Source organism: Herpailurus yagouaroundi, unplaced genomic scaffold, assembly GCF_014898765.1.
Source record: "Herpailurus yagouaroundi ecotype Mexico unplaced genomic scaffold, PumYag 198, whole genome shotgun sequence".
In the NCBI taxonomy this organism is placed as follows: domain Eukaryota; kingdom Metazoa; phylum Chordata; class Mammalia; order Carnivora; family Felidae; genus Herpailurus; species Herpailurus yagouaroundi.
Window position 1 is genome coordinate 27,706,963 of NW_024412429.1, and position 24,144 is coordinate 27,731,106.

Consider the following 24,144-nt stretch of genomic DNA (forward strand, 5'->3'; position numbering starts at 1 on the left):
TCTCCCTGCAAATAGATATTTATTATGATTGTTATAATAAGCAGTTAGTATTAAATTAAAATTGGCGCCCTTCATCCCTTAGTCATTGAATTACAGAATACTAGTATTTGGAGGATTCTTAGGTCGTGGAGTCGAAGTTCAGGGCTTCAAATCCTGAATTAACCACCCAGCAAGTGGTATAGATCCTTTGCTACTTGGCGATATTTTTGTCATTTACTGAGCAAGCATTTCTATTAAGTATCTTTTGTTAGTAGTATTATGTTATTCATTATTTTTTAAGTTGTAATTCTAGTTAACTGTCATATTAGTTTCAGCTATACAACATAGTGATTCACCAGTTCCACACATTACTCAGTGCTCTTTATGACAAGTGCACTTCTACACTTGATCTTAGCCAAAAGGCCAAGAAGTAATGACAAGTACACTCCTTAATCCCCATCCCCATATCAAAACCCGCCCCCTCCCCGCCCCACTGCCTACCCTCTGGTAACCATCAGTTTGTTTCTTTTTTTTTTTTTCAACGTTTTTATTTATTTTTGGGACAGAGAGAGACAGAGCATGAACGGGCGAGGGGCAGAGAGAGAGGGAGACACAGAATCGGAAACAGGCTCCAGGCTCCGAGCCATCAGCCCAGAGCCTGATGCGGGGCTCGAACTCCCGGACCGCGAGATCGTGACCTGGCTGAAGTCGGACGCTTAACCGACTGCGCCACCCAGGCGCCCCATGAATTGTACACTTTAAATGGGTGAATAATATGGTATGTGAATTACAGCTCAATAAAGCTGTTATATAAAGAAAAAAATAGATAACCTGGATAGGCTATATCTATTAAAGAAATTAAATTCACAGTTTAAAATCCTCCCCAAAAGAAAACTCCAGGGTCATCTGGCTGGCTCGTTTTGGGGGAGCAGGCAACTCTTGATCTTGGTGTTGTGGGTTCAAGCCCCATATTGGGTGTAAAGATTACTTAAAAATAAAAATCTTAAAAAAAATTTTAAAAAACAGAAGAAAACTCTAGTCCCAGTTGAATTCATTGGTGAATTCTACTTAACATTTTCAGAAAAACAGCATCAGTTTTTACAAAAAGCCTTCTAAAAATTAGAAGAGAAAGATAGACTTCACAATTTATTCTTTGGGGCGACCATCACCTTGATACCAAAATCAAAGGCATTACTGCATTACCAGGATGGCTCATGAATACAGATGTAAAAATCCTGAACAAAATTTTAGCAAATTAAATCCAGCAATATCTGATGATGATAATAATAATAATAATAATAATAATAATAATAATACATCATGACTACTATGGGCTGAATTATGTCCCCTCCAAAATTCTTATGTTGAAGCCCAAACCCCCAATGTAACTGTAGTTGGAGATAGGGTCTTTGGAGAATAAGGTTAAGTGAGGTCATAAGGATGTGGCCCTGATGCCATAGGATTGATGTCCTTCTAAGAAGAGGAAGAGATACTAGAGATCTTTCTCTTTGCACCTGCTCAGAGGAAAGGCCGTGTGAGAACTAGGGAAAAGCATGGATGTCTGCAAGCCAGGAAGAGAGGCACTGCTAGTGCCTTGATCTTGGACTTCCAGACTCCGAAAGGTGCGATAATAAACTTCTGTGGTTTAAGCCACTCAGTCTATGGTATTCTGTTGTGGCAGCCCCAGGAGACTAATATAGTGGAAATTAAGCTGGTTTTTCACCATATTAAGTGACTTTAAGAAAAAGAAAAATAAGGGGCCCCTGGGTGGCTCAGTTGGTTAAACATCCAACTTTGGCTCAGGTCACGATCTCATGGTTTGTGAGTTCGAGCCCCACATTGGGCTTTCTGCTGTCAGTGCAGAGCTCACCTTGGATCCTCTGTCTCCCTCTCTCTCTGCCCTTACTCTGCTGTCATGTGCTCTCTCTCTCTCAAAAATAGACAAAGATATAAAAAAACATTGGGGTGCCTGGATGGCTCAGTTGTTTAAAGCGTGCACCTTCAGCTCAGGTCATGATCTCACAGTTGGGGAGTTTGAGCCCCACACTGGGCTCACTGCTGTCAGTGCAGATCCTGCTTCGGATCCTCTGTCCCCTGTTCTCTCTGGCCCTCCCCAGCTCATGCTCTCTCTCCCTCTCTTAAAACTAACAAACATTTTAAAAAAATAAATAAAAAGCCATATACAAAAGAATATATACTGTATGCATCATACATCATATGTTTATATGAAATTATACTATATGCATCATACATCATATATTTATATGAAATTCTAGGGGAAAAATACCACAAAGACAGAAAACAAAGCAGTGGTTGCCAAAGGGCAGGTTGGATGGGGGGTGACTCGCTTAAGGATATGGTTCGGGTAATGAAAGTGTCATCTACCTTGACTGATACGTTGGCTGCACAGCTTTATATTTGTCACACTTACCAAAGTTCACACTTAAAACTGGTAGATTTCACTGTATGTAACCTAGATATCTATACAATGAAATTTTGTTTAGAATGCTATAAGAATGCACAGTATATGAGGTGTACCTGGAGTCGTGTGGATAGGTTGGCAGCTTGCAGGAATTTTTGGAAAAGCGGAAGCTGTGAGTGGGAGCTTCATGAAGGCAGGAGGGGGTCTTTCTTGTGCACTGCTGTGTATCTAGGCTGTATCCTGGTGCTCAGCACATGGTGTATGCTCAGCAGAACCTTAGTGATTGAATGGAGAATGATAGTCTCTCTAAGTATCAAAGAATGAAGATTGGGACCAAGGAGGAGCCGTGTGAATTTCCAGAGCCTGGCAACAAAAGGCCAGGAAAGGGGAAAAAACAATTATGTGGAGATCTCAGTGCCACCCGTATACATGTTAACTGTATTCTAATGATAGTCATATGAGAGCTCTGTTCTGCCTACACCAAACGGATAAATACATGACTTTAAATTTTAAAGGAGGGAAAAAGATACACAAACAAATTCCTCTGGTTTCAGTGCAGATGGAAAACTAATGGAGAGGGGAAAGTCTGGAGTTAGGGAGAGTACAGGAGAGACTGTTGGGACGTGTGGGTTAAAGGAAAGTTCAGTTGCAGTGGAAATGAATATAAGGGAGGCCTTGAAGATGCTTTATTCTTTTCTTTTTGTGGACTTTTTATTTGTGCACAGTAAGTCTTTCCCTTTCAAAGACATTTCCCCCACCTCCTCCCCGCCCCCCTTTCAGAGTAATCAGTACACAAGGAATAGAAAATTAAACATAGAAGAAAATTAACATGTCTACTAATTCTATCAACTTAAAAATTTAAGATCTATTATTTCTGATGTGTTTGTATGTGATTGTATCCGATTGTATGCGTGTACTTTTTCAAACGAATATGAAGGTTGGATTAAAACATCTTAAAGTTGGGACACTGCAGGTTAGGGGATTTTTAAGTAGTTTCTGCTTTCTAGGGTAGACCCTCTCTTTGTGCCAGGAGATCACCTGCATTCTAGTAGAGTCCTGAACTGCTGGGAATTGGCAGTGGTGTAGGAATTTCCGTCTGAGATGTTTCTGTTTAGCAAAACAGTAGTAGTTGGTGACAGCATCATTCGCCCCTCACATTTGAGGGTATTTTCTGCATACAGTTGGAAACTTCAGTTCTTTATTCCTGCCTGAGATTGGGGGTCCATATTTGGGCACAGGCAACAGAATTTATCCAAATAATTGCTTTCATGTGGAGAGGCTGGTAGACTGTGCCTGACTGGCTATCAGACAGTATGACCCGAACTGAACCCGACCTTGGGGGAATGTTCTCTGGATTCTTCCATTGCCATGGACTGGAGCATGAGGATTAGATCACAATTCAGTTGCTGTTCACGTGTCCAGTCATCCCAGGACAGAAAATGGAACAAATATCAAATGAGGGGAGGAAAAAAAGATGGCTGTGGCCTCCAGAACGAAGTGGGTAAAAACAAAGTGGAGAACAAAATGGATACAAGAGTCACAGTGGTGGTCTGTAAACAGGGTGGGAGCCTGGAGGTTTCCTATACTTCTTCCAGCCAGACTCCTACAAAGTTTCAAGGAATGTGGAATTACCAGGGAAAAACTCATTTTTATTTAAGGTAAGGAAGTAGAGGGAGTTGCCCCGAAAAAACTGGCGAGGAAGGGGAGTTTATTGATAATAGAGAAGTTCTAGATCACCACGGTAGCTGGATCGAAAGCAACGCACGTGTAATCCTAGAAGATAACTGTCTCAGTCTGTTTGGGCTGCTAGGACAAAATGCCATCGACTCTGTGGCTTATGAACCCCAGAAATTTATTTCTCACAGCTCCGGAGGCTAGAAAGTCCAAGATCAGGAACTGGCAGATTCAGTGTCTGGTGAGAAGGCACGTCCTGGTTCATAGATGGACATCTTGTGTTCTCACAAGAAGGGAGCTGTTGGGGTCTCTGTCACAGGGCACTAATCCTATTCATGCGGGCTCTACCCTCATAACCTAGTCACCTCTGAAAGACCCTCCCCCCACCTCCTAATACCATCACATTGGGGATTAGATTTCAGCATATGCATTTTTGGGGGGAAACAAACATTTAGTGTATAGCAATAACTCATTTTTTTCAAATTCGATTTGAGCGGCACCCGGGCGGCTCAGTTGGTTGAGCGACCGATTTTGGCTCAGGTCATGATCTCGCAGTCTGTGGGTTTGAGCCCCATGTTGGGCTCTGCGCTGACAGCTCGGAGCCTGGAGCCTGCTTGGGATTCTGTGTCTCCTTCTCTCTCTGTTCCTCCCCTGCTCACACTCTGTCTGTCTGTCTGTCTCTCTCTCTCTCAAAAATAAAAAGATTAAAAAAAATAAAATTAGATTTGAGGTCTGAGCATAAAATAGACAAATAGACAACTTTAATTTGTTGCTGTTTTGAAAGATATTTGGACTCTCTAGTGCTATTCTGAGAATTAAATGTTCAATTACTATATCTCATTGAATTTTACCTATTCTAGATTAACATTAAACATACATATAAGTGCTACTTGGGTACAGTTATTTGATAAGCTTTATAACTTTTTGGGTTATTTTGCTCTGATGAGTTTTTGAACAGGCCAATAGACCAGCACTAAAAGGTGTAAGTTCTGGGGCCAGATTGCTTTGAATTCCACTTCTATTTAAACAGAAATGGCTTTCGATGAGTTAGATAATTTCTTGAAGCTTCAGGTTCTCTTCTGTAAAATATGGATAACGACTAGATCAAAACTGTCCCGAGGTCTGTATGAAATAATCCATGTAAAATGCTGTGCACTTAATAAGTTCTCAATGTTAGCTACTATGATGATAAGAAATGCTATTTCTATTATTAAAGGAGAATTATAAACTTAGAAATTTAACTCTGAGAGCTCTTTGGTCAAAATCCTCTTCTTGGTCTCAAGTCCTTGTTTTTTTTTTTTAATTGAAGTGTAATTAACATACAATGCTATGTTAGTTTCAGGTATATAACGTATTGATTTGACAATCTATACCTACATTACTCAGTGTTCACTACAGTAAGTGTAGCCACCATCTGTTATACAACATTATTACAATATTATGCACTATGTTTCCTATATTGTACTTTACATCTCTCTGACTTATTTTACAACTGGAAGTTTGTACCTCTTAATACCCTTTGTCTACTTCACCCATCCCCTCCCCCACCCCCTCTCTGGCAACCACCAGTATGTTCTCTGTATTTAAGAGTCTATTTTTTTGCCTTTGTTTTGTTTTTTAGATTCTACATATAACTTAAATGATATGGTATTTGTCTTTCTCTGTCTAATTTCACTTAGCATTATACCCTCTAGGTCCATTCATGTTGTCACAGATCAAAAGGCCTCGTTCTTTTTTATGGCTGTATAATATTCCATTGTATATGTATACTAAATCATCTTCTTCTTCTTCTTCTTCTTCTTCTTCTTCTTCTTCTTCTTTGAAGTTTATTTATTTATTTTTGAGAGAGAGAGAGAACACAAGCATGGCAGGGGCAGAGGAAGAGGGAGACACAAAATCCAAGGCAGGCTCCAGGTGCTGAGCTGTCAGCACAGAGACTGATGTGGGGCTTGAGCCCACAAGCTGTGAGATCATGGCCTGAGCTGAAGTCAGATGCCCAACTGACTGAGCCACCCAGGCACCCCAATACCAAATCTTCTTTATCCATCCATTCATTTATGGACATTTGGGTTGTTTCCATATCTTGGATACTGTAAATAATTTTGCAACAAGTCTAGGGGTGCTCATATCTTTTCAAATTAGTGTTTTTGTATTCCCTGGATAAATACCCAGTGGTGAAATTACTGGATCATATGATATTTCTATTTTAAATTTTTTGCGGAGCCTCCATACTATGTTCCACAGTGGCTGCACCAATGTAAATTGGTTTATGTTCCCAGCAACAGTGCACAAAATTTCCCTTTTTCCCACATCCTTGTCAATACTTGTTATTTTTTGCCTTTTTGACACCCTTCTGACTGGAGTGAGGTGAGATCTCATTGTGGTTTTGATTTGCATTTTTCTGACCATTAGTGATGTTGAACATCTTTTTTTGTGTATCTGTTTGCCATCTGTATGTCTTCTTTGGAAGGATTCAGGTCTTCTGCCTGTTTTTTAATTGGATTGTTTTTTGGTGTTGAGTTGTATACATTTACATATTTTGGATATTAACCCTCTTCTTGGATACGCCAGTTGCAAATATCTTCTCCCATTCACTAGGTTTTAGTTTTGTTGATAGTTTCTTTTGCTGTTCAAAAACTTTTTACTTCAGTGTAGTCCCAATAGTTTATTTTGCTTTTATTTCCCTTGCCTGAAGAGATCTATCCATAAGTACATTGCTAAGGATGATGCCCAAGAGATTACTGCCTATGTTTTCTTATAGGAATTTTATGGTTTCATTTTTTTTTAATTCTCATTTTAATTCTTTTTTTTTTCTCTTCAGTTTGGTTGCTTTCCATTACCCTATTTTCCAGATCACTGATTCATTCTTCTATATCCTCTAATTTGCTGTTGATTCCCTTTAGTGTATTTTAGAATTTCAGTTACTGAGTTTTTCATCTCTGACTTGTTTTTCATATTTTCAGTTTCTTTACAAAATTTTTTTTAATGTTTATTTATTAGAGAGAGTGAGCAAGAGCATGAGCATGAGCAGGAGAGGGGCAGAAACAGAGTTAAACACAGAATCTGAAGCAGGCTCCAGGCTCTGAGCTGTCAGCACAGAGCCCATCATGGGGCTTGAACTCATGAGCTGTGAGATCATGACCTGAGCCAAAGTCAGATGCTTAACCAGCTGAGCCACCCAGGGCCACTCATGTTTTGAGTTCTTTGTTGGAGTACTCATTGAGTTCATCTGCTCTTTTGTTAAGTCCAGGGAGTATCTTTATGACTATTACTTTGAATTCTTTTTTAAAATTATATATATAATATTTTTATTATATATATATATATTTTTAACTCTGAATGCCTTATCAAGCATATTGTTTATTTCATTTAGCTCTTTGTGATTTTTGTCTTGTTCTTTCATTTGCGACATAGTCTTCTGTCTTCTCATTTTGTCTACCTCTCTGTGTTCGTTTCTGTATGTTAGGTAGGTCAGCCATATCTCCCGGTCTTGAAAGTGGTGGCCTTGGATACAAGAGATCCTGCAGTGTCCTGTAGTGCAATCCGCCCTGGTCCCCGGACCATGTGCTTTGGGGGTGTCCTCTGCATGGGCTGCTTCCGTGGCTGAATCCCAACTGCTTTCTGCCCAGCTGGGTGCAGTGACCCACTTTGCCTGCTGTGAGCACACCGGGTACGGTTTGGTTCCCCTGCTGTGGCGAGGCCTGTCTGAGGCCACCAGGGGGCTCCTTGGTGAGTGGGACCAACAGTCATCCTTGGTGTTTGCAACTAGCTTCTCTGCCAGAGTTGTGGGTGCACAGAATGTCAGGGCTTGCTCCCTGGGCAGCTAGCTAAGGGTCTGGGCTGTTGGAGCTGTGGGCGTCACCGGTGTGTGGGGTTATCTGCCCCTCTCCCCAGGGTAGAAGTCACTTTGGAGTGGTGCGGGTTTTGGCCAGGCTGCTTATAGGGTATGGCAGAGCAGGAGCTGCTTTGTTGTTGTTATTTTTGAAATGTATGTTTATTTTGAGAGAGAGAGAGAGAGAGAGAGAGAGAGAGAGAGAGAGAATCCCAAGCATGCTCCACGCTTGGTATGGAGCCTGATGCAGGGCTCGATCTCATTACTGCGAGATCATGACAGCCAAAATTAAGAGTCAACGCTTAACCTACTGAGCCCCCCAGGTGCCCCAAGCAGGAGCTGCTTTGAAGGGGTACCTGCCAAGGCCAGCAGGTTGCATGAAGTGGGCAGGGGACTGTGGAGATGGGGCATGAGGTGCTAGTAAGATAGGTGGGGGGTGTTAGCATTGGCTCCCACAAGCCTCCGGCTATCCAGGCTGGGAGAGGGGAAGAGAAAGGGCCCCTGCCAGCATTTCTGTTCCTGGGGAAATCTCCTTGAGGTACACCCCCCAGGCACTTTTCAAAACTGCTGCTTCTGTGCTGAGTCTCTGGCCACATTACTTAGTATGTGGGCTCGTAAGGGTGGGTACTCAGTTTCCTATTGCCCTCTGGCTCTCCCAGAGTAAGCCCACTGATTTTCAAAGTCAGGTGTCATGGGGACTCCTCTTCTCAGTGAGAATCTCCAGTGCTGGGGTGCCTGGTATGGGGTCTGATCTCACTTCTTGATGCTGGTGGAGCTCCTTTTGTTTGTGGTTAGTCTCACTGTGGGTTTGGTTCCAGACCAGACCATGTCTCCACCCCTCCTACCCTTTCCAATGTAGCCTTCTCTCTACAGTTGATCAACTGTGGAAGGTCTATTTGGCTGGTCTTCTTGGCGTTTTTAGAGTTAGGTGCATATATGTAGCTGACCGCTCAGTGTATTCATGGGATGAGGTGAGCTCACGGTCCTACTACTCTGCCATCTTTCTGTTCCCATTCTCACTCTCAACTCTTTAGACGAGAACGTGATCTAAAGAGAGACTTGGTAAACCATAGTTCCTCCCTGTCCCCATGGATGTTCAGGGACCTAAGTGGGATTGAGGGCTACTCTATTCAGATTCCGTGGGTTATACCACTGAGTTTTGCCACTGATCAGTATCTGGCTAGGAAGGACCTGAAACTCTGTGCGTCTTGTGTGGCTAAGAGAACCTGTAACCTGTTTATCCTGGTTATATCACAGTGTTAGTTAGGTCAGCGTTTTTCCTGAGGGGATATTTTATTTACACGTGACTTATATATAACTCACAAAAAAGTTTTTAGGTTGTTCATGAATAAAAACAATAGAAAACTAAAATGCAAGGGAGTGGGTGCTTCTAGGGGGTGAAATTTCTTTCCACCTGGTGGAAGACTTGAACTTTGACTCAGACCTGGGCTTCAATGCTGACTGTTTTCTAGCCGAGCCGCCTTAGGAAAGTGATCTCCGTGCACTTTCCTCCCATTAGATGACATGAACTGAATTTTCCTAGTCTAATTGTTGTGATGAGTGAATAAGGAGAGTCAAGAGACGCAGGAAGTGGCACGGTGCTTGTGGCTTGCGTACCTCTCAGTCCTCAACGCTCTTCTTCAGCCTGACTGAAGCTCTGAGTTTCCTGGAAGCTATGGCAAAAATAGGTAAGTTAGTATCTGGTATAAAGATCAAATAATTATTATCAAGGACCTTGGCTTTGAATTCTGGAAGAACTGGCCTCATGGTTTCTTATATAAGAAAACACATGAGTGTTGTAATAGGCACCTACGATTAATATAGATTTACGAAAGACAAATTTGGCAATTTTTACACCGACCTTCTTTAAACGCCAAGGACGTAACATTAAATCTTAATTCGTGGAAGCATTTCTACGGGAAGCTGAGATGATTTGGTTTGAATGTGTGGCTTCTCAACAGCATAACCTAATGCAGGCATAAAATTAGAAATTCTAAAAATGGTATTTCAAATGCCCTTTAAGTTTGTCATGAGTATTAGCTCTCTCAAGATATCCTTTGGCAGAATGCTAGATTGTTGAGTTGGATATAGCCATCAGTTGAGTTTCATGCTACTTATTCCTACAGCAGATGAATTTAGTCTGCATTTTCCATGGTCACGATACCAGCCTGACTCTCACTGTGAGGGCTAATGTAACACAATTATTTTGAGAGTTCTGATTAAGAAAAAATGTTGGAATTTAAGTTTGAGGGTGATTTTAACTGACTGAGGTTGGAGATGTTGCACTGGGCAAAGTTTCATCCAGGCTGTTAATTTCATTTACGTATTTACCTCAAGGTATCATGTTCTAATGGAGAAAACACAGCTCTGTGGTCAGACTGATTTCAGTTTGAATCCGGGTTCTGCCAGTTGCTAGTCATGTGACCTTCAGGAATTTCCCATTTCACTTCTTGGAGCCTTTGCTTTCCCCGTCTGTAAAATGTATCTGAGACTCTTACCCTATGGAGGGTTTCTGGGGACAGTTGTATGTAAATTGTTTAGCACGGTTCTGAGTCTTGAGAGAGCGAGGGTAGGACTTGGAGTCTATTCGGGTTTTCTACAATCTGATGCTCCATTCCGAGGGGAAATACTTTTTCTATGACATATTATTATTATTATTATTTTTTCAACGTTTATTTATTTTTGGGACAGAGAGAGACAGAGCATGAACGGGGGAGGAGCAGAGAGAGAGGGAGACACAGAATCGGAAACAGGCTCCAGGCTCTGAGCCATCAGCCCAGAGCCTGACGCGGGACTCGAACTCACGGAACGCGAGATCGTGATCTGGCTGAAGTCGGACGCTTAACCGACTGCGCCACCCAGGCGCCCCTCTATGGCATATTAAATGTGGATTCTCAGACACTCCTGTTTCTTTGAAAAGCCCACCCTCTCAGTCGTGCCTTTCTTTAGTAAAATGGTTACTTTAGTCATCTCTAAATTAATTTTAAAAATGAAAACAATGAAGAAATGATTAAATAGTCTAGTTGCTCCATTGTAGGTGTTATACGTAAAATTCGCCTCAATTTATTTCATAGTCTGCTGGCTGATAATGTGAGATTGTATTAATAAATGACTTTGACCACTTATCCATCAGATTTCCTTAGTCAAATCATTGCCAATATTAGTTCTTGAATATTTTAGAATAAATATGACTTTAGTATTTAGTAGTCAGATTCATTCCAGACATCTGGAGTGTTGGTATATTCATTTATAGGAAGCTGAATCTAAATAAGAATTTTTTTATAACTTAAAAAAAAATATTTGTTTTTGAGAGAGAGCTAATGCCAACACGTGAGCTGGGGAGGAGTAGAGAGAGAGAGGGAGAGAGAGAAGCCTAAGTAGGCTCCAAGCTGTCAGCATGGAGTCTGACACGGGGCTCGAACTCACTAGCTGTGAGATCATGACCTGAGCCGAAGCTGGATGCTTAACCGACTGAGCCACCCAGATGCCCCTAAATAACAGCTTAAAGTTAATTCTTTTGATGTGCTATTTTACCCATTTAATCTTTAAACATTGTTGGCTCTGTTTTTAGTTTTGAAACATTACCAATTCAAAACAGGTTTTAAAATTTACATGAAACTAGTTTTTTGTTTCGGTTTTTTTTTAATTTAAAGGGCCAATCCTGACATAAGAACATTGCATTTTTCCATTTTGCACAATGCGAGTAGAGAGTTTTAGGCCACTCTGTTTTCTCCTGCAGTGCTTTAAAAATTCAAATCAATTGGAATTTTAAAGAAGTGTATAAAATTCATGAATACATACAGAACTGTATTTTTAGTAAGCTTTACTCTAGAGCAGGGAGTCATTTCTTAGTAGGAAAAGAAAATCTGTTGTACTGTCCTCATTTGAATGCCTCCAAAGCAGGAGCCTTTGTGAGAATTTATAGGAACTGTCTTGCTGTTAGAATTTTTGGTCAGAAAAATGGAATTTTTTGTTTTAAGGGACATTGGCAATCACTTTACCAGCCTGTCACGTGGCTGAGGAAGGAATGAGACTCAGATGTCATTTGCTGACAAAACAGTGCTGATTCTAGGACTAGAATATAAGGTGACACGAGAGAAAAAATGCTTTTGTCCCAAACCTTTGATGAGTTTACCCCAGATTTACAGCCATCTTCCCTTATGATAAGCCTGGACAGAATTTCTTTAACTGATTATTATGGCACAGACTCTTGCACTTTGGGGGAAGTCTGTGAATCCTTTTTCAGGATAATTGAAGATATTTTAAACACCTTTGAATGCATGTGGTAAGATGCACTTTATTACAAAGAAAACAAAACCAATGTAGGTATCAAAATATTCAACTTTGAAACCGTAATACACATGTATTCTTCTCCATTAACACATTCAATGACGAGATCGAATAGCAGCTTTAGTGCTTCCCAAGTATGGGAATTTTGAGGGGTCTGCAATCGGGAAAGATCCGTGACCTCTGGAGGCTTGCGGTTATCATGGCGGTTTTATGCCTGTGTTCAAAATGGAAGGACACGTTAAATTTCAGTCAGAGGTCAGTGAAAATAAGGGCGTAACTTTTCCCTTCCTTGTTCACAGACCCCTTAATTCTTTGTGAGTCTCAAGTTACAAACCTCTGACCTAAAGCGAAGCTATTGGGGCGCTTGGGTGGCTCAGTTGGTTAAGTATCTGATTCTTGATTTCGGCTCAGGCCATGGTCTCAAGGCTTGTGGAACAGAGCCCTGTGACGGACGCCGTGCGGAGACTGCTTGGAATTCTCTCCCCCTTGCTCGCTGCCCCTCCCCTACTTGCGTGCATGCTCTTTCTCTCTCAAAATAACCTAAAGTGAAGTGAAGGTCCCTGGAAGATGGAGTCTTGAACAACTGCAGTATTTCTGGGCTTCCGCCTCAACTCTTGTATGTATGTATGTATGTATGTATGTATGTATTTATTTATTATTATTTTTTTAATGTTTATTTATTTTTGAGACAGAGAGAGACAGAGCATGAACAGGGGAGGGTCAGAGAGAGAGGGAGACACAGAATCTGAAACAGGCTCCAGGCTCCGAGCTGTCAGCACAGAGCCCGACGCGGGGCTCGAACCCACGGACTGCGAGATCATGACCTGGGCCGAAGTGGGCCGCTCAACCGACTGAGCCACCCAGGCGCCCCACAACTCTTGTATTTAGAGACCAGACTTGCAGCTTTTAATTTTAGGTCAGGTTGATTATACATCAGATTCTTAGAACCAGATTCTTCGAATAAGGGTCTTAGAAGAAGACTGAGCTTCTTAGAATAGTTTTCAAAGAGTGATCCCCCGGTTGCATCACAGTACTTTGGGAAGCTTGTCGCGATGCAGATTCCTGAGCCCAGCTCCATCTTTCTCTCCGGGTCGCAGTTTTTGAGGCAAGGCCTGGACACCTGCAAGTTCAACACTCAGTCAAATGGGTCTTATAGACATTACAGCTTGTGACTATCTAGGGTAGCTGAGCTACTTCGGGGGCATAAGGGCCCTGGGTAGGAGGACTGGCTGTAGGTGGGGGAGATGTGTTTTTGATAGAGATTGAAGTCACTCTGTCAATGGTTGTCCTGTTACATTTCTTATCACGATTACGTAACGAAGCTAGTTCTAAGCCTGCACTTGTCTATAATCCACATGGAACAGGTGGTGTCTTTTGCTGGTTAGGTAAAACATGAAGTGGGACTATTGCAGCCGCTGGCAGAAGAGGGGGTGAGGTACTTAAGTTCACCCAGAAACCAGCAGGGGAAAGGCTATAGAATCAGGTAGAGGACATTGGGTTTAGCTGTAGCAACTGAAGCCCTGCCCGTTGGGAGGAATGAAATTGCACTTTGTCAAAACAGCTCAAACATCCAAGGGGAGTTTGGGAGCCTGATGGAAAATGATCTTATGAGGCGGACTTGCTTCCAAAGGGGGCAGACAACTTCTTGACATTGAGGGCCATTGGTATTGAACTTGGGGGGGGGTCTCGTCAATTGTCAGCTCAGTTGGCCCTTCCTTGGAAATAGCTTTGCGTTTGTAGGGGCAACTGTTTACATCCCCCTCCCACTATTCCATTGCCTTACAAAACTACACATACCTTGATTTTTAGATTATTCACTACAAAAGCAGGTTTAAATCTCAGCCTGCAACTGCATGTATCAAATTGTGATTTTCTTTATTTTTCTCTGACCCCATGAAGAAGTATTCTGAGCTTCCATTCTGTCACGTGACTGCTTGCTGTGCTGCTTCCACACCACGAGGTGTGGAGATCTTTCTGCTACCCCGTGCAAGGATTGGGACTTTTCCCCAGGTTAGCTGGTCAACCTGCAGCCAAGGAACACCATGCAGGCGTGTCTTGTCTGGGTTCTTACAGTCTTGTCATTGCAAGACTCCTCCCTGACCTGCAGCCTTTCTGCTGTGGGACCTCTTCTCTCTCTTTCTGATAGCCCTGGGAATTCACTTCAACTCCAAGACAAAGGAATTCTTTCCCCTTATGTTTCTACCCTAGAGAGTTTGTCTACACTCTCTCTTTCTATGGCACTCTTCCCTCATTAAAAAAAAAAAAAACCCACCACCATGTCTGTAGACACACATGTGTATGTATGTGTATGTGTATGGCTTACGCTTTGGGAATACAAGAGCCAGAGAATGTCACAGGAAGTTCATTGTCATTCTGCCCCATTGTATACCTCCCTTGAAACAATGAATCCCTGGCCAAGTTTCTACTTGAACAGAAAGAAAGGAATAGGGAAGATACTGGGAGAAAAGAACATAGATTAATATCTCAAATACGGTTTTAGTCACAGGACTCTACTTAATGCTTTTGAGGAAAACTTGTACGGAAGAAAGGTAGCCTGGTAGCATTCATCTATGATCTTTGGATCAGAGATCTGTTCCCATAAATCCAGATCTGTGCCCATTCCCAAATGTTGGGCAATCAGCAGTTCCTGAAAGACACAATCCCAGTTGTTCTGGTAAGTAAGGAGTCCTGTGTGCATCCTATGATTATGTTAACTTCTTGGAATTGAAGGACTCGAATGGCAAGAAGTTAACATAATCATAGGGTGCACACAGGAATCCTTACTTACCAGAACAACTGGACTCCTTGGAGTGGCGTGAGAGGGAAGGAGGTGTTCACAGGTATGCTCAGAGGGGTGTGTGGAGATGGGACAGAGCAGCTCCTCTGCCCCCAGCCCCCAGCCACACATAGCAGGGGGCTGAGACCTGCTGAGAGGATATGTTCTTATCTCTATGCCATGCTCTAATCCCCAAAGTTTTTACAGGCTTCCCTCCCCACCCCAGCCATAGGAATAAGAACTAGTTAATTTTTTTTCAATGTTTATTTATTTGAGAGAGAGAGAGAGAGAGAGAGAGAGAACGAGCAGGGGAGGGGCAGAGAGAGAGGGAGACAAAATCCCAAGCAGGCTCTGCACCATCAGTGTGGAGCCCGATGCGGGGCTTGAACCCACAAACAGGGAGATCATGACCTGAGCTGAAAGCAAGAGTCGATCGCTTAACCGACTGAGCCACCCAGAGCTAGTTAAATTTACCAATTTAATGATGTAAAATTTAACTCCCTAAATTTGTACGAAGGTGCACACTGCCAGTGTTTTCAGTTGGTAGGGCTTAGAACGATGCTCAGTTTCCCAAGTACTCCATTTCCAAATGGTTTTTATCTGACAGGTCTGTAATATATATTCCTCCCACTTGAAAAGCAAATCTGTTCCAGGCTTTTAGAATAGCGTGACTTTTATAACCCATCGTTGTATTGGAAAACCCATTGGGTTATCCGTAACTGATTTGATGCAATATTGAATTTTTAACTATAATATAGCCAACAGCATCTTCTCCTTTATAATTGGTAAATTAGCTTGAATACTCATTTTTTTTCAAGTTGAGTTCTAATGGAGTCTTCTGCATCAAAGCATTTACCTTCTAATTTATCTTCCTGAAGGTTATTCTCTGCAAGAGACACTGGCAGAGAATGCTGTTACTTCCTCTTGTCATTTACATTTACTTGTCTGTTACAGTAGTTCAATATAGCAAATAATTAGTATCCTGCTATAAAGATGACTAGGAAACCATGTCAGTGTCAACTGAAGTTCAATTATTTGAGTTCCCAGATCTAAACTGTTGTGAATTCGATCCCTTTTGTTGAAATAGCCCCCCGCTTTTTTTTTTAAGAGATGATTTAGAAATTGCTTATAAACTTCTCTGGGATTTAATTATGCTGTTACTCTCTCCAGTGTGCATGAGGTCATTAAGCCAGACAGTTTGTTTCGTGGGCAACAAAACATCTTGGGCAACCAGGTTAAGTCAGCAGGGCAGGCTTAGGGCACTGATGACTCAATGCCATAACTAGGAATCTATAAATAAAAGCAAACAAGGAAGAGATAAAAAGCATGCTTAGAATATTCTTTCAAAGGCTTGAGATAATAGGAATGTCGGTCAGGATGTGAAAGCCACAATATTGCATTATGCTTCAATTTTATTTTCACTTGTTTATTGAACCTACCTTTAGGCCAGATGGGAAAGTGAACTTTCTAATGAGTGAGATGAAAGAGTTATCAAAGCTAAATTATGCAAGTTTTGATCATGAGCCAAAGAGTTGAAGCATATCAAGTCTCTACTTTTACAGAAACATCTATAAATTTATGCATGTATCATATTCGTTACTAGACATTAACAATAGAAGAACTGGCCATTGACGTAGAATTTATTTCCCAACGTTCGGTTAAAGAGAGATGCATCCAGGGCGCCTGGGTGGCTCAGTCGGTTAAGCGTCTGACTTCAGCTCAGGTCATGATCTCGTGGTTTGTGGGTTCGAGCCCCACGTCGGGCTCTGTGCTGACAGCTCAGAGCCTGGAGCCTGTTTCGGATTCTGTGTCTCCCTCTCTCTCTCTGACCCTCCCCCGTTCATGCTCTGTCTCTCTCTGTCTCAAAAATAAATAAACATTTAAAAAAAAATTTTTTTAAAAAGAGAGACGCATCTGAGCGGCCAACCACCTCATACAACATTGCCACAAAATGCTTAGCTTTCTGTATTATAGTGCATGTATGGCTATGAATGTCAAGGATAGGTACGCACGAGGTCTCAAGTATAAATTCTCTTGCAAAATAGTGGGGCCGTTGATGAGATGGTTCCCCCCCACCCCAGCACATAGCAGTACTGTGTTTATTAATTGTTAGCATGTACAGAGCACTGCAGCACTGGGGCTTTTGTGTTCTCTTGAAGCAACCCCGAGGTTAGAGTTTATATTCATTTCCCAGAGTGGGAACCTTGAGCTCGGTACTTAAGTGTTGTCCCACTTGAGTGGGACTTTATCCCACTCCCAGGAAGAGGCAAAGCTCGAGATGTGAATTCTGCTTTGCTGGCTAAAGCCAAGGCCACCTCGGCTGTTCTTCTCCATCCGTGAACACAGTTGGTCACTTATGTTTGTGATGTCCTTGTGTAAAGTATGTTAGTATCTACTTTAGTTTTATTTCATCCATAAGAGGGAAGTGCCTGGTGACTTAGTAGTGCAACTGTCAGATTACCAGAGTGTATGATAGAACGATAGAATCATGGTTTAAGGTCACGTGCACAGATTTTGTCTCTTTGGCAACTTGTACTTCTTTTGCCCCTCTATTGGCCAGTTTTCCATGATTTGGGCATGATGATTCCTAGGGTTATACTGTTGTAGGCTTTTGAAACAGTTTAGAAAAAAATTTTTTAATGTTTATTCATTTTTGAGAGACAGAGAGCATGAGTGGGGAAGGGGCAGAGAGAGCGGGAGACACAGAATCTGAAGCAGGTGCCAGGCTCTGAGCTGTCAGCACAGAGCCCGACGCGGGGCTCGAACTGGTCAACTGCGAGATCATGACCTGAGCTGAAGTCGGGTGCTCAACCGACTGAGCCACCCAGGCGCCCCTGAAACAGTTTTAAAGCTGCAATTTAATAAGACCATGACATTAAAGGGGCTGTATTTTCTTTTCAGTATTACCTTCTAATAATCATATACCTATTGAGGGATTTGTTATGAACAAAAGGTAGTGATTTTTGTAGTGGACAAATTCCATCAATATCTACTGATAATATGAATTTATTTTAGAGAAGAAAAAATATATGTAATATATATGTATCTCTTCAGATATACTTTCTAGGTATGTACCAGATTGTCAACAGTGACCTTGTCTGTGTTATGGAACTGGAAGGGGCCTCTTCAGTTATGAAATGCCATGGAAAAAGAAACCTGGTTCTTGTGGTAGTATTCTGTAAACATAAGATATTTACACAAATTATTTTGATAGGTTTTTTAGATAAGAAAATTGTTCCACATATTTTTTTTAATGCATTTGAATTTTTATTCTACAACACAAGCAACATAAATACAATATCTTTTAAAATATTTTCTCTTTAGAATTTTCATTTTCACCTCCGATAAAATGTACACAAAATACACTTGCAAGCTTGCTTACAGGGACCTGATAAACAATGAACAGACATATTCTATCAAATCAAACAGTTTATCAACATATAAAGGAGGGTAGTCTCAGTTGTGTGTGTGTGCGTGTGTGTGTGTGTGTGTGTGTGTGTCTTTTAATAAATATGACCAAACTAAGAAGGCAAAATAAAAACTGTACTTCTAGACAAGTCCTTTGGAGTAAACAAAATGCTTCAAGGCTCCTGGTGAATGGGATTGCGAGGATGAATTCTGCATTTTATAGATAAAATGGTATACTGACTCAAATCATTATGGCTATACCAAGCTTCATTTGTTTATAATTTTTAATGAAAACAAGTCGATTCTTTGGCATAATATAAGAAGGGATAAAAGAACCCTTACCACCCACTGGCTTTATTTAGCGTGGGAAATCATAACAGGGAAACTGTTTATAATGTAATTTATTTTCTCTTAGAAAAGCAGGAAAATAATCTCGAATAATAGTCTTTTGGCATGATTAGGGCAATAAATGTCTTCTTCTTAGCCACCCCCACCCACCCGTTGAAAACATATTAACAAGCAAAAATAACAGAAAGCAGCTGTTCCCTCTGGGCACCTGCTCCTGCCCCTATCATGCCATACCTGGATATCCTATCACATGGCTTCAACTGAAGTGAAACCCACAATATCAAAAGCACTAATCCTTGTCCATTTTCGCCTATTCAGCAGGGAACCGATTTTTATTACAGAGAACCACTTCCAACAAAATACAGATGGAAGAACTTCCATGGGAGGAATGCAAAGTAGCCTGCACATGACCATGAGGTAGCCCTGGATGACTGTTGTGGCTGGTAATGTCAGGGCTTGAGATTCCCTAGCTTGAAGAGAAAACATTTTGTGTGGTAGTTCAAAAGGTTGGCTTTTAGCTTCCTCCCCGCTCCCTTTTTTGGCACCAGTTGGTAAAATAAGTTGGAACTAAATTATTCCTAGAGATTAATATTTTAAATTTAATTTGAAAACCAATGACTATTAAAAGAACTAAATGCACACAGAGTTTCCAAAACAGATTATGGAAAACAAACGTGAACTGAAACAATTATTTCCATCCACAGAGGCAAGAACTTGACTCCTTAATACCATCAACCCTTTGATATGCTTTCTGATCTCACTAACTCTCGTAAATATAGTCATTTCTATTCATACAACAGTCTAAAGTAATTTAAATGATGTCAGCGTATTTAAGCAGAAGGCTTTAGAGAATATGAAATCAATAAGAATGATATAATTAATATAATTTATACATGGATGATAATTTTAAGGTACTTAATTTTTCTCTCTTGAATTATTCCCTGATTATTCTTTTTTTGGTGGAAAAAGAATTTCCAAAGTGAACTAATCAGACGAGGTGTTAAGAAACATAGGCCCCACCTATATTTAACATAATTTCACTGTATTCCCAAAGCCTGCTGATGCCCGTGTACATTTCTCCCATCACTGGAAGATGAGATAATGAGTACGGTCTCCACTGTGCAGGTATGAACACAAACACACTTACCAAAAAGTCCTTCAAACAGGCACATGTACTGCTCAAAAGGGAGTTGTTCAGTTTGCAAATTTCCATGAAGCCACTTGGTAGACTCTTCACAGGTACATAAGAATTAAAATATTAATTTACACCAGACAGTTAAGATGAAGCTACATCTAATAGTGTAATACCATTTTGAAGTGTTGATATTTGGGTGACTAATGAGAGAGAGAAACCTACTGGCAAGCAAGCAACTACTCAAAACTTCTGGAAGCCAGGAGCCAAAGTTGTGATGGAGTTGAGATGGAAACGTCTCATTAAAACTGTAATGACAGAAGAAACTCAAACACTACATATTGAAATTTAAAATCACCTCAGTACAAGTCAAAGGGTCAACATCATACAAATGATCATCCATAACCAGTGTTTCTAAATACAAAGACGAGAAGCTTACACAGAATTCACTGTTTCATTGAACTTATACATTCATTGTCTTCTAGCTTGTAAAAAAAAAAAAAAACCTAATTGTTGGCATAATAAACCTAGAAACTGGGAAGATTGAGTAGGAATGCTGTAGAGAATCCAATCCCAAGGTGTCTGCCCAAGATTCAGTTCGATGTTTCTATAGAGCTTGATAAGTCAGGCTGATCTCATAGGCAGTAGTTGGAAATTTTTTCAAGCCAGTTCTCAAAATGTGGTCCCCAGACCAGCAGCACTGACCTCACCTGGGGACTTATTAGAAATGGAAATTTCCAGACCTACTGAATCTGAAACCGTGGGCATGGGCCCAACGACCTGGGTTTTAACAAGCCCTCCAGGTGATCCTGATGTGGGCCAAAGTTTGAGAACCACCTAAGAGCAAAGTCAAAAGATACTAGACAACAACCACTAAAAACTTTAGGATAGGAACTAATAATACGCAGCAATTCTTGGTGGTTGACAAGCTGGAAGGACCATACCTGGATGGGATGCACCAGTAGCTGACTGTAATTTTGTTACTAAGATGGTCAGCTAGTCTCTCCTCCCTGGAACCCTCACGCATTATTACACAAAGATACAGGGGAAAGGTTTTATATGGTGCTAGTGGTATTGTATTGCATTTTCCTCAATTAGTAAGAGGTGCCATTGTTAACAAGGAAATTGAATATTGTTCTCAACTGAGCTTCTCATAAATTATCCCCCGGGATAATTTTTTTTTTTTTTTGGTCTGTTTTCCCTGAAGCAATGATTGTATTTTGGAAATCTAAATGGTGTTCTAGTCCAAAACTCTGTATTAAAATTTTAGTTACTTCCACATCAAATATAAACATTATAAGCAGAGGAAGAGGATCTCATAAAAGGAGAGAGACCATTTGCTAGATTGTTCCACTATGAATGAACATAGTTTTTTTTTTTTTGATGAAGCATAATTATGAGTTCTTTACTGATTTCATTAAATCTTGCCCCATAACAAGCTCCTTTTCCCAATAAAAAGTGCTTAAAGAGAGTCTCTTGCTTTTTCTAAGGCCACACTAAATGTCACCAGGATCACCTAAGTGGTACCCATGCATATCCAAGTTCTGTCACCCGCTTAATGTCATATGTTGGATTTTCCTTACGTCTGTTTCCTTGTCTGCAGAGTATGTAGAAATATTGAGGCATATGGCACATGGTGGATATTGACCTGATGCCCTCAGTACCTGGATCTTTAAACAATCTTGTCCTACCTGTCGCTTCCTTTTCAGAGAGTGCAGTGAAAAACGGTTAGAACGGATTCTGCATATTCTCAAACTTCGATGATGACTTTTACTGCCATCTACTTCCCAGGGAAGCAAGTCAAGAGGCACTGTTGGCTACAGGGCACTTGATTCTGAGTGATTAAACGGCAATTGAGAAAAGTTTACCAATCGTGCGTGTCCTTCCGGACACAGACTGCCATGCATACCTGCAGAACAGCTGGCCCCGAATAGTAGTATTCCATCACTTCCGGCTAATTTGGCAAGTTTTCTAAATTACCACTGAGGGTCTGCTTTAAGACTAAAGTTCAGACCTTATTTTATTTTCAAACACCCCAAAACATTATATTATGTGTGATCTTTCTATGAACGAACACATTTTTAAAACCCTATTTGAAAAAATCCTCCTAGGATTGCAGATATGGGACATCGATTAAATACTTTCAACTCATTTTCACTGTTTAATTCCTGGCAACACTCATGTATTCACTCTGTGTCCTTAGAGCATTGTATTGTAGACAGAGCATGGCCTTTGAATTCAGGAACACCTCTTTTGCAACCAACGTTGCCATTTACTGGTGATCTTGGGCAAATATCTCAACCTCTCTGGGTCTGTGTCCTCATCTGAAAAAAATGAGGAAAACAGAACCTGTTTGACAAGGTTATCATGAGAGCTAAAGGGTAATGTAGGTTCAGGTCTCCGGTCACGGTGGCATTCAACAAATGTCACCTCCTCCCTGTCGTCTGTAACCTCTTGCAATTGTTACCGGCTCCAAACTAAGGTCTTCACTCTGCTTAGTCTGATGGGGCGGACACAAATGGATTTTCTTTTCTGAGAAAGAAAACCTTCTTGCAGAAGCAGCCCTGTGATGTATTTGGGGAAAGTCAGGGATCTCTGTCATATAATTGCATTACGTTCTTGCAGTGAAGGCTACTTGATGGTCTCAACGGGCTCTGTATAAACCTTGAAACAACAAGAACTAAAAGCCTGGTGACACTGTACCAAGAAGTTTCCATTTAAAGGTGCTTTTGAATTATGTTAATATTCTGTCATGTTTGAAAATAATTTAATCTGAGCCATAATATAGGTTAGCATCTGCCTTGGTCATTACATAGCGTAAAGATAGTAGAAAGTGCCCTAGTTGTATATTGATGGAGGAGGCTAGAAAATAATCATAAGGGGAGAGATGGCAACACGGTGTAAGGAAGCAGCCTAAGCATTTTTAGAAGCTAATCAGGAGAGGCAAGAGCTAGGCGAGACGCTGGCCCTCCATCAAACCTATGTCCTCATGGCAAGGAGAAATCTGATGATGCGTGTGGTCTACTTGGCTGTCAGGAATTCCTAAACACTTTGAATTTTCTAGGTATTTTCATGATGCACACTTTACCAAAATATTAGAAAAAGAGAGTACATCTCAGTCGTAGGGTAACACACTTTGGGCAGTAAATACAGGCAACTGAAAGTGACGTGCAAAATCTTATTCTGCTTAGATCAGTAAAGACATGGTCATGACTGTTTTTGCCACAAAGGCTGTCTTGACCTTGGTCTTTCAGAGACCTTGGGAGAGATGGAGTGAAGGAAGAGAGGGAGAGAGGCAGAAGCCCAGACACTGGAAGTGTGTGAGGGGCCAAACAGGGAAGGGACCACTCATCTACCGAGGGTCCCTAATTATTTCCCTTTCCTCTCCACTCCTGGAGAAGACGGACGTCATTGTGACCTGAAGTCCTATTTGTTAGAGATTATTTGTCTCCGGCGATGTCCTCTTGACAACAGCAAATACCTCTGGGAAGTATCAAGGTGAGCTGAGACCAATATGGGCCTCGGGGTAGGCTACAGAATAGATGATGGGAAAGGGCTAAAACCCTCTTACAAAATTGTAGGTAAAGAGCTATGCACGTTTTCTCACTTTTTCACTCTTCGAACCTATAATGAGTCCTAGTCTCAGAGCAGTGTTTGCACATAGTACGGGGTAAATTTATTTTCCTAAACTAGCCTTGGATCTCATGAGAGAGAGTCTATGGGAGAATGAATTCTGATTTCCAAACAACTAACATATTCTGGGACGTGACATTCTAAATTGAGACTGGCTTTGAATTTTTATGCTATATAAAAAGTTGCTACATGTAAACATGTTATAATCATGGATTTGACACTCTGCTTCTCTGAAGCTTCCTCCCTACCCCACCCCATGGCCCTCACCCCCACCAAGTTAATTTTGTAGTCCTCATGGGTTCACAAAGGGGAAGTAAACCTCAGAGAAGCAGTATATCACGGTGGTTCTGTTTCTTTTTGTGGTTATTGTGAAAACAAAGGAAAAGCATCTGACTTTCCATTCTACTTCCAAAATAGAAAAAGTTTAAAAGTATAGAATACTCTTAAATACATTGCTGTTCCAACAATTCACTGCTTAAGATCAAATAGCTGATCTGGGGGCGCCTGGGTGGCTCAGTCGGTTGAGCGTCCGACTTCAGCTCAGGTCACGATCTCACGGTCCGTGAGTTCGAGCCCCGCGTCGGGCTCTGGGCTGATGGCTCAGAGCCTGGAGCCTGCTTCCGATTCTGTGTCTCCCTCTCTCTCTGCCC

The 24,144-nt window shown here is 41.3% G+C and overlaps 1 long non-coding RNA gene across 1 annotated transcript; it reads right to left on the reverse strand.

The window, feature by feature from the left end:
* Positions 1 to 1,474: 1,474 nt before the first annotated feature.
* Positions 1,475 to 23,985, reverse strand: LOC121013396 (uncharacterized). The gene is made up of 3 exons (XR_005782681.1): positions 21,894 to 23,985; positions 2,898 to 2,901; positions 1,475 to 1,485 (listed from the first exon to the last, which is right to left on the reverse strand). It is a non-coding gene; the product is annotated as an uncharacterized LOC121013396 (long non-coding RNA).
* Between the last annotated feature and the right edge of the window lie 159 nt (positions 23,986 to 24,144).